This window comes from Tiliqua scincoides, chromosome 15 (genome assembly GCF_035046505.1).
Source record: "Tiliqua scincoides isolate rTilSci1 chromosome 15, rTilSci1.hap2, whole genome shotgun sequence".
In the NCBI taxonomy this organism is placed as follows: Eukaryota; Metazoa; Chordata; class Lepidosauria; order Squamata; family Scincidae; genus Tiliqua; species Tiliqua scincoides.
In genome coordinates, this window is record NC_089835.1 from 6,596,446 (window position 1) to 6,605,274 (window position 8,829).

Sequence of the window (8,829 nt, forward strand, 5' to 3'; positions counted from 1 at the left end):
CAAATTGGCCAGCTGGACACCTGAAGAGCTGGGCACCTGCTGTCCAAATCTATGACTGACAGCCCAATTGTAACCAAATTTCCAATGCTGTTGCAGCCCACAAAGCAGCCCCAAGGGAAGAGACAAGCATTACTTTACCTTGAGGATGACCCTTTGACTGCCCCCCCCAGGATGCACACCCTGTTGGCAGGGCTGCGTTGGCGCCAGAAAGTTGGTCGAGCTGCTTGCCCTGCCAGCCTGTATTTCTGAGATGAAGCAACTTGTGCTGCGACAAACACCACCCCAAAGATTTATTGGGAACAGTGCGTCGACCCAAAATTAGGGTGCGCAGCTAGCCCAGCCTTTGCAATGTTCTGGAAGGCCTTGTCCCTGTTGGTGGAACTTCTCTGGTGCCAATGCTCTCAACAACCCAGCCCGTGCATAATGAATTTGGCACTGCAAGGCTGACTTAGTCTTTGGAAACAGGGCAAGAAACAGTGCAGGCGTGTGTGTCCATGTCCCCCCACACCCGTATCCTCAGAAGGTAGGTTCCAGCCGCCCCCGTGGATACAGAGAACCTTGGATGGCTGCGGGCTCTACAAAAGTCCCCCCATCAGGCCAAGGAGGTATCTCCCAGAATGGGTCCCCCTCCTGGCCCCTCCTCTGAACTCCACCCAGGCCTCTCACTGACCGCACCTGTCTCTCTTAGGGCGCAATCCTAGCCAAATTCCTAGTCATGACATAGCTGGGCCAGTGGGGCATGTGCTGCATCCTGCAGCTGGGGGGCAGTCATGGGGGCCTCCTCAATGTAAGGTTGAAACTCAAACAGACTTTTATTGGCATGTAGTACGTAAGGCAGTGTTTGTCCCCTTACCTCGAAGTTGCATTAGGTTCAAACTCAAACTCAAACAGACCTTTATTGGCATATAGTACGTAAGGCAATGTGCCGTGGGAATGGAAGGATGTCCCATGTCAACACTGGTACTTAAAATGATAAGGAAGGCCAGTTCTATGCTTAGGATCATTAGAAAAGGTATTGAGAACAAAATGGCTAATAGTATAATGCCACTGTACAAATCGCTGGTAAGGCCACACCTGGAGTATTGTGTCCAGTTCTGGTCACCGCATCTCAAAAAAGACATCGTGGAAATGGAAAAGGTGCAAAAGAGAGCGACTAAGATGATTACGGGGCTGGGGCACCTTCCTTATGAGGAAAGGTTATGGCGTTTGTGCCTCTTCAGCCTAGAAAAGTGGCGCCTGAGGGGGGACATGATTGAGACATACAAAATTATGGAGGGGTGGACAGAGTGGATAGAGAGATGCTCTTTACACTCTCACGTAACACCAGAACCAGGGCACATCCACTCAAATTGAGTGTTGGGAGAGTTAGGACAGACAAAAGAAAATATTTCTTTACTCAGCGTGTGGTTGGTCTGTGGAACTCCTTGCCACAGGATGTGGTGATGGCGTCTGGCCTGGACACCTTTAAAAGGGGATTGGACAAGTTTCTGGAGGAAAAATCCATTATGGGTTACAAGCCATGATGTGCATGTGCACCTCCTGATTTTAGAAATGGGCTATGTCAGAATGCCAGATGCAAGGGAGGGCACCAGGATGAGGTCTCTTGTTATCTGGTGTGCTCCCTGGGGCATTTGGTGGGCCGCTGTGAGATACAGGAAGCTGGACTAGATGGGCCTATGGCCTGATCCAGTGGGGCTGTTCTTATGTTCTTATGTTCACTGCGACTTAACAACGTAAGAGAGAGTCAAATTCCAGGCAAGACCCAAATGATTCAGGTGCAGAAGGGAGCACGTTGGGGTGGACAGGGATTGGCCACTGGGGTCACCTGATTGGCTGCATGGGCAAACTCAAACTGCAATATAGATGGTGCCCTTGAAAGGCTGGTGGGAGAAATGAGCCCTGATTGGAGACACAAGCACTCCCCTGACCACTCTCCACTGGGTCAAACCCAGGCAGGCCTGGCCCATTCATGAGGCTGTTGCATCAGGCAGGGTTTGGGTGGCTGAGTGGTGTTCTTCTCCAACCAATTTCCACAGGGTCAAACCTGGGCAGGGCCGGCCCTTTCATGAGGCCAACTGAGGCTGTTGCATCAGGCAGGGGTTGGGTGGGAGGGTGGGGCTCCTCTCTGACCACATTCCACTTGGTCAAAACTGGGCAGGGCCGGCCCATTCATGAGGCCAACTGAGGCTGTCGCATCAGGCAGGGGTTGGGTGGGTAGTGCCCTTCTCTGACCACACTGTTGTTTGGTACTTTCTGTTTAGCTGGTGAGCTTCTACCATATATGAACAGGAAATTGAGGGGAGGGGGACACAAAACACAAGAGGCAGTTGCTTTGCTGCAGTAAAGATTTAATGACAAAGGAAGAACTCGGCAGACATTGCTTGCGACTTCCAAGGAAGAGAAGCACAAGAGGGAAGCAGCGACACTTGGCACCACCCCAGCCAACTCAAAGGGAAGCCTCCTCAAGGGGTCACAAACAGGATTTGTGTAGGACTTGAGGGCATCCCTTGGCTTTGACCACAGGATGGTCTCTGCCTCTGCACAAGGGAGGGGATCTGAGCAGAGAGGAAGCAAAGCACAGTGGGAAAGAGCAAAGGTTTGTAGCAAGATCACGGCCATGGCTGTTGGAGTTGCTGAGCACCCCATCAACGGAGGGGTCGGACGAGGGGCGCTCAGCCCTTCCAGCAGCCAGGCCTGCGAGGTCGTCATCCGTAAACCCGGGTCATGCACATTGGTGGCCGGTGGATCCTGGAGGGGGGGGCCTTTCACCTAGTAGTAGGTGCCGCGTAACCTGCGAAGGAATCCTGAGCCACTGGAGCGGTAACCACCGTTTAATCCGCCACCACTGCAGGCTGAGTATCCCCCCACGCGGGCTGGCTCACAGGAGGCGGAGAGGATGGCTCCCGGAAGGGTGATCACGACGGGAGCGGGCTGGATCATAATCTCCGACGGTGGAATCTGGTTGACGCAGCCCACGTTGGCCCCGGCGAGGATGCCCAGGCTGCTGGCTGACACGGATCCACCTTCACCGCCCATGGAGAGGCCCCCACTGCCCACGGAGAGGCCTCCACAGGGCGAGCAGCAGGAACTCAGGGAGCCAAGGCCTCCAATGGGGTAGGAAGAGGAAGAGCTAATCGGTTGGATGCAGGAGGGGGTGACGCAGGATGGTCCACAGGGGGGGCAACAGGACATCTTGGAGTGATGGATGGAGTCTGCAGGGGCAGTATTTGGGGGTGGAGGAAGAAGAGAAGGAGGAGTTAAACAGGGGCATTGCAAAGGGCATAAGAACATAAGAAGGGTCCCAATTTGGGGCTTATCCCCTTCATGGATCACTGCCTTGTCGTGGCGAAGGGGCTTGAGTTACTCAGTGAGGCTCTGAGCTATGCCAGGGAGGGGCACCCAAGATGAGAGAGGTCATAGCGGAGAACTCTGACCAAACAGGATCCACTGGAGAACTTAAGAACATCAGAACAGCCCCACTGGATTAGGCCAAGGGCCCATCTGGTGCAGCTTCCTGGATCTCACATCGGCCCACCAGATGCTTCAGGGATCACACCAGTTCACAACCTGCATCCTGGTGCCCTCCCCTGCCTCTGGCCTTCTGAGGTAGCTTACATCAGGATCGTGACCACAATTTCAGAACATCAGATCTTTCCTGCCCAAGGGAGACCCCCAAGTAATTTTGAAGGAAGCAAAATTAGCTTGATCAGACCTGTGGGAAATTTCTCAGGGGTCTTTCTGTACAGACCAGCTTGGACTCTTAAAACCCCAATCCTATGCATGCCTACTCAGAAGTAAGTCCCATTATAGTCAATGGGGCTTACTACTGGGCAGGTGTGGAAAGGGTGGAATGCAGTCTGAGAAGGTGTTAGGATGCTCTACTGCTATTCCTATTCAAAAAGGAGACTTGGGGGTGAAGAAAGGGAGAGAGGGAGTGAGTGAGTGAGTGAGAGAGGGAGAGAGAGAGAGAGAGAGAGAGAGAGAGAGAGAGAGAGAGAGAGAGAGGTGTAGAAGTCTTGCAAGCATTCAACAGTAGGACCTTAAAATATTGAACACCCTCTAAGGTTTGCAAGTGGAATTAGATAGATAGATAGATAGATAGATAGATAGATAGATAGATAGATAGATAGATAGATAGATAGATAGATAGATAGATAGATCATGACAGCCACAAACTTGTGCCCGGGATGCGAAGTCTTGTGAGACATGGAAGCATAGTTTGACCAACCTTTGCAAAAGTTAGACCCAATTTGAGGTTGGCCCTTAGGTTCCTCCTGCATCCTGGGGAAGGAGAGAGAAAGAGAGAGAGAGAGAGAGAGAGAGAGAGAGAGAGAGAGAGAGAGAGAGAGAGTATTCTACTATTCTACTACACCAAAGAGCCTGTCTCCGGACCTTCCTTGGGGAAGGTCAGGAATATTTTGAATATTCCTATTCAAAAAGGAGACTTGGGGGGTGACGAGAGAGAGAGAGAGAGAGAGAGAGAGAGAGAGAGAGAGAGAGAGAGAGAGAGAGAGAGAGAGAGACCAGACATCTTCAAGGAGCTTTCAGAGAGGCATCATTCCACTTACCAAGCTTTCAGAAGAGGCGTTGAGTGAAGCGGGAAGAGCAGATGGAGGAGTCTGGAGTTGTGAGTCCTTTTATACTGTTGAGGACTCCTGAGTCAGGCCCTCAGAGCAGAAAACTGTCTGGATGCGCCCCACCCCAAGGGACCCTGCCTATTAATTTTGGCATGCCTCCGTTTTCAGCTCTCTGTAATTGGATGCTAATATTACACCCTGAGCGCAATACCGTAGTCTTTCGAGACTGAAGGTTGCCAACAACCATTACACCCTGCCAGTCCCTTGTCATTATTATTATCATTAGTAGTTGTAGTAGTAGTTGTAGTAGTAGTAAGAATATTTATTCGCCGTGGTTCAAGGCCACTTGTCCAGCCCATCTTTCCTGTGATGACTTCATCTCCTTCGGTCAGATGAAGGGAAACAAATAAACAAAAAAGCATCCCAAAGCACTCCAGGCACAGGCAAGGGAACCTCAGAGATTTGGAAGCCTTCCCCAGCATGTGTGAACCCCTGGGCCACCAGGGGTCAGTACTACAGAATCCCCCCCCACAGTCACACCTGGGGGGCTTTCAGTGGGTCGAGGAGGCCACACGCGACCTCTTCTGGTCCTCCGAAGGACATCTGAGGCACCCAGAAGGTCTAAAACCCACTTTTGTGATGTTTTGGTTCCTCAGAAGGTCTTAGAAACCCTCCCTGGGCCTTCGAACAGGGCCTCTGTACAGGGTGCCACAGGACTGGTGGCGCAGGGGAGTGGGTGACAGGTCTGCACTGCCTTGTGCCATGTCCCTTGCTCCACCAGGGCATGTGCAACCGCTGCCCCTCCCCAGGTATGCCAGGGCTCTCCTGGAACCCAAATCAGGAAGTATGAATTTTTTCCCACTCCCGGAGAGGTCAGCGTCTTAGTTTGCTGCAGCAAAATTAACCCTTCAAAAACCTTTGTTGAAATAAATAGGTTGCCTCAAAACACTTTATCAACAGTATAGGAAATGTATCTGAGTCCTTCCAGCTTCCCTGCATGTGCCTCGGAGTCCTCCACGAGTTACATTTTGGTGCCACCCTATAAAGCCTCTCTTGGGAATCTCTCCGTGGTCCGGTGGGTGGATTTGGCCAATCCTGGCTATCCATTTGAACCAGGATAAGAATATTTAAACAAGGAACATTGTGGAACGTGTCCAAGTGGGACATTGAGGGCTGGGCTCAGTGGTAGAAGTGATGCAGAAGACCCCAGACTCTGTATGTAGAAGATCCCTGGCTGGTTCCCTGGAACTATCTCTAGATGACAGCTGGGAAATCTCTAAACCTGGAGAACCGCTAGTCACACAGGCTACAGTCCTACCCATGCTTTCCTGGGAGTAAACCCCACAGACTATAATGGGACTTACTTCTGAGACTTTATATGTAGAAGATCCCAGGCTCACTCCCTGGAACTCTCTCTAGATGACAGCTGGGACGGATCTCAAATCCTGGAGAACTGCTAGTCACTCTGGCTACCATCCTACCCATGCTTTCCTGGGAGTAAACCCCACGGACTATAATGGGACTTACTTCTGAGTAGACATGCCTAGGCTTGAGCTCTAAGGAAAAGAGTTAGATGGGTAAAAGGTCTTTCTCAGAAGGAAGTTTCTTAGAATTGATTTATAAACTGGATTACGGTGGAATATGTGTGGTGGGGACCAGGAGCCTGGATGCCCCTTGACCTCTTTGATTTCTTTGTTGCTCTTTGATGTGGGGAAGCCAAACTGCTGTCCTGTCTTGAAGAGCTGTTAAGTGGCACTGATTCACATTGTTTGTCCTGAATATTAAAGAGACGGTTTGTGCGGTTGAAAGGAAGAAGGTGGGAAGGGAACCCAGCTGTTAATGACACACCGAAACTGTTGAAGACCGGACTGTAATAAAAGCAGAAATTATTACCTGGCTCACCACAGCTGCTTGTAAACATCCATGGATAGCCTTGGGCCACAAAACACTGCACCAGACCTTCAATGTCCACCCTGCGCAACAGGGGCATGGAGGACTCTTTCAGTTAATTAGCTATTCCAGGAACCACCGTGGATTCCATGAATCCATGAATTCGTCAGGTGTCACGGGAGGGCCAACCGGGGCACGCTGGCTGGAGCTTCAGAACCTCTACAGGGAACAAGCTTTGGACCCTGTGCACTGTCCAGGGAGGGGAAAGGGGGATTATTTTCCCTTACTCCTCCATAAACCTACCAATGGGTCTTCTTGGACCTGCACCACCTCTTCAAGGAGGCAAAGCAGGAGGGCACGTTGCTATGAAGTTGCCCACACCAAGTGCCACTCTGTCCAATCTTCGTCATGCCTCCAGCCTTCCCCCATTCTATCCCACTGTGCCCTTTTTCTCCCTATGTGCCCCACTGTGATCCCCTGCCAAACTATCTCCTAAGGTGGGCCTTCCTTGCCCCACCTCCACATGCAAGGCCTCTCTGGATGTGTTCCGGACATTTCTGGGGGAGTCATTTAGGGGGGATCATGTAGTTCTGGAGAACTGGAAAGCTAAGAACACGCTTGATGCACATGTCAATGTTTTGGGGTCAAGAAGTGAGCCGTGCATGCTTAATTTTCTGGAATAGATATGCTCCAAACTAGGTGGTGAGATAGTTTCTGTGACTTAAGATACACATAAAGCTTTAACAACATTGCACATCTTCATAAAGGTCTGCATCCTGTCCCGTTGGGTTTGTTGACTGTGCACTGGGCAGTTACTCAATAATAAAGGAGAGATATATCTGAGTCTAAGCTGCTTGTGTCTTCAGTGTGTGATATCTCCAGATCAGACATCCAGGAGAAGGGCTGGTTCCCCAAGGAGAGGAAGACTTTTCTTCCCTGCTGTACGAACTTGTTGGGCACAGCCAGTTTGATCCATGTTTAAATTAGTGTACTAATTTCTAGCAGGCAACTTACAGCCCAAGCCCAGCTCAGCATAAATTGACTTAATGCGTCTTATTCCCAGATAAGTGTGTACAGGATTGTAGACTTGGCCTTGTAATGTCCCAAAATGAAAGGGGAAAACAGGGCGTGATGATCATAATTTGTATGGTTCTCAAAAGATGATGATTACAGGACATGAAAGGTCCGAGGTGGATTTGCTTTGTAATTCATAAACAGAAGTTTCCACAAGCCAGGGATGGATCTTGCCCTATAGGCTCTTCAGAAACTGTATAAAAGTCCTGTCCTGGTTGGAACCTACTGCAGCTTTCCTTGCTTTCTCTTGAGTCTCTCGTTCTGCTTCTCTGGTCAGTAAGTTGGATTTAACTCCCTATTCATTCCTGGTCTTGTGAGCATGAGATGTGGTTTGGCAGACCTCGTCAAAGTGGCACTTGGTCACACAGACGTCCCACACTTCTTGAAAGTGAATATGCCTGTTGTGTTTTCTGGAGATGATCAAGAGCAACGGGTTCACGGGCCACTGGAACCGGGGCTATTGGGTTCCAAGACAAGACCCCAAATGGTCAACTCAGGTTGGTCAAGTCCACGTGAATTCTTAGGGCACAATCCTAACCAACTTTCCAGCACTGACATAGCTGTGACATTATGGCGTGCACCACTGCATCCTGGAGTGGGGAGGCATTCAAGGGGGCCTCCTCCAGGTAAGGACATGTTTGTGACCTTACCTTGGGGCTGCATTGCGGCTTGGTCAGGGCCAGAAAGTTGGTTAGGATTGCGCCCTCAGTCAACACAGATCCAAATGGTTTGGCCAAGGCTCTGATGGAAACTGGGTGAATTCCCAGTAAATCCCATTAGAAAAAAAAATGGAGAATGAACTTCATAAATACCCTTAATGTGTTCTTTGAAAGTGCAGTCTCTTGGGGTGTTTTAATACCCCAATAGGTGTTTTGATGCCAACTGCGGTAGGAAAGTTCCTCCCAAGACAGGATTGGGGGTTGTTTGAAAGGGTTTGGTTCTGAGATCATCTGTGTAAGGAAACTAGATGTGGGATAACTTTTCAAAAGATAGATAGATAGATAGATAGATAGATAGATAGATAGATAGATAGATAGATAGATAGATAGATAGATAGATAGATAGATAGATAGATGGGGAAAGAAAGGTGATCAGCTGACTCTTCATTGTTAAGGGAAAGATTCTTTAATGAGTCCCAGCTCAACATTCCGGTTGTGAGTTGCGCGGGTTCCATCTTAGATACGCACACCTTTTTGGGGACCTTCACCCCTGCGCAGGTACGTTCCTTCACCTCTCTTGTGTCTTGCTCCAGGCTCACCTCCATCAGCTCCAACATGTTCAGCTGTTG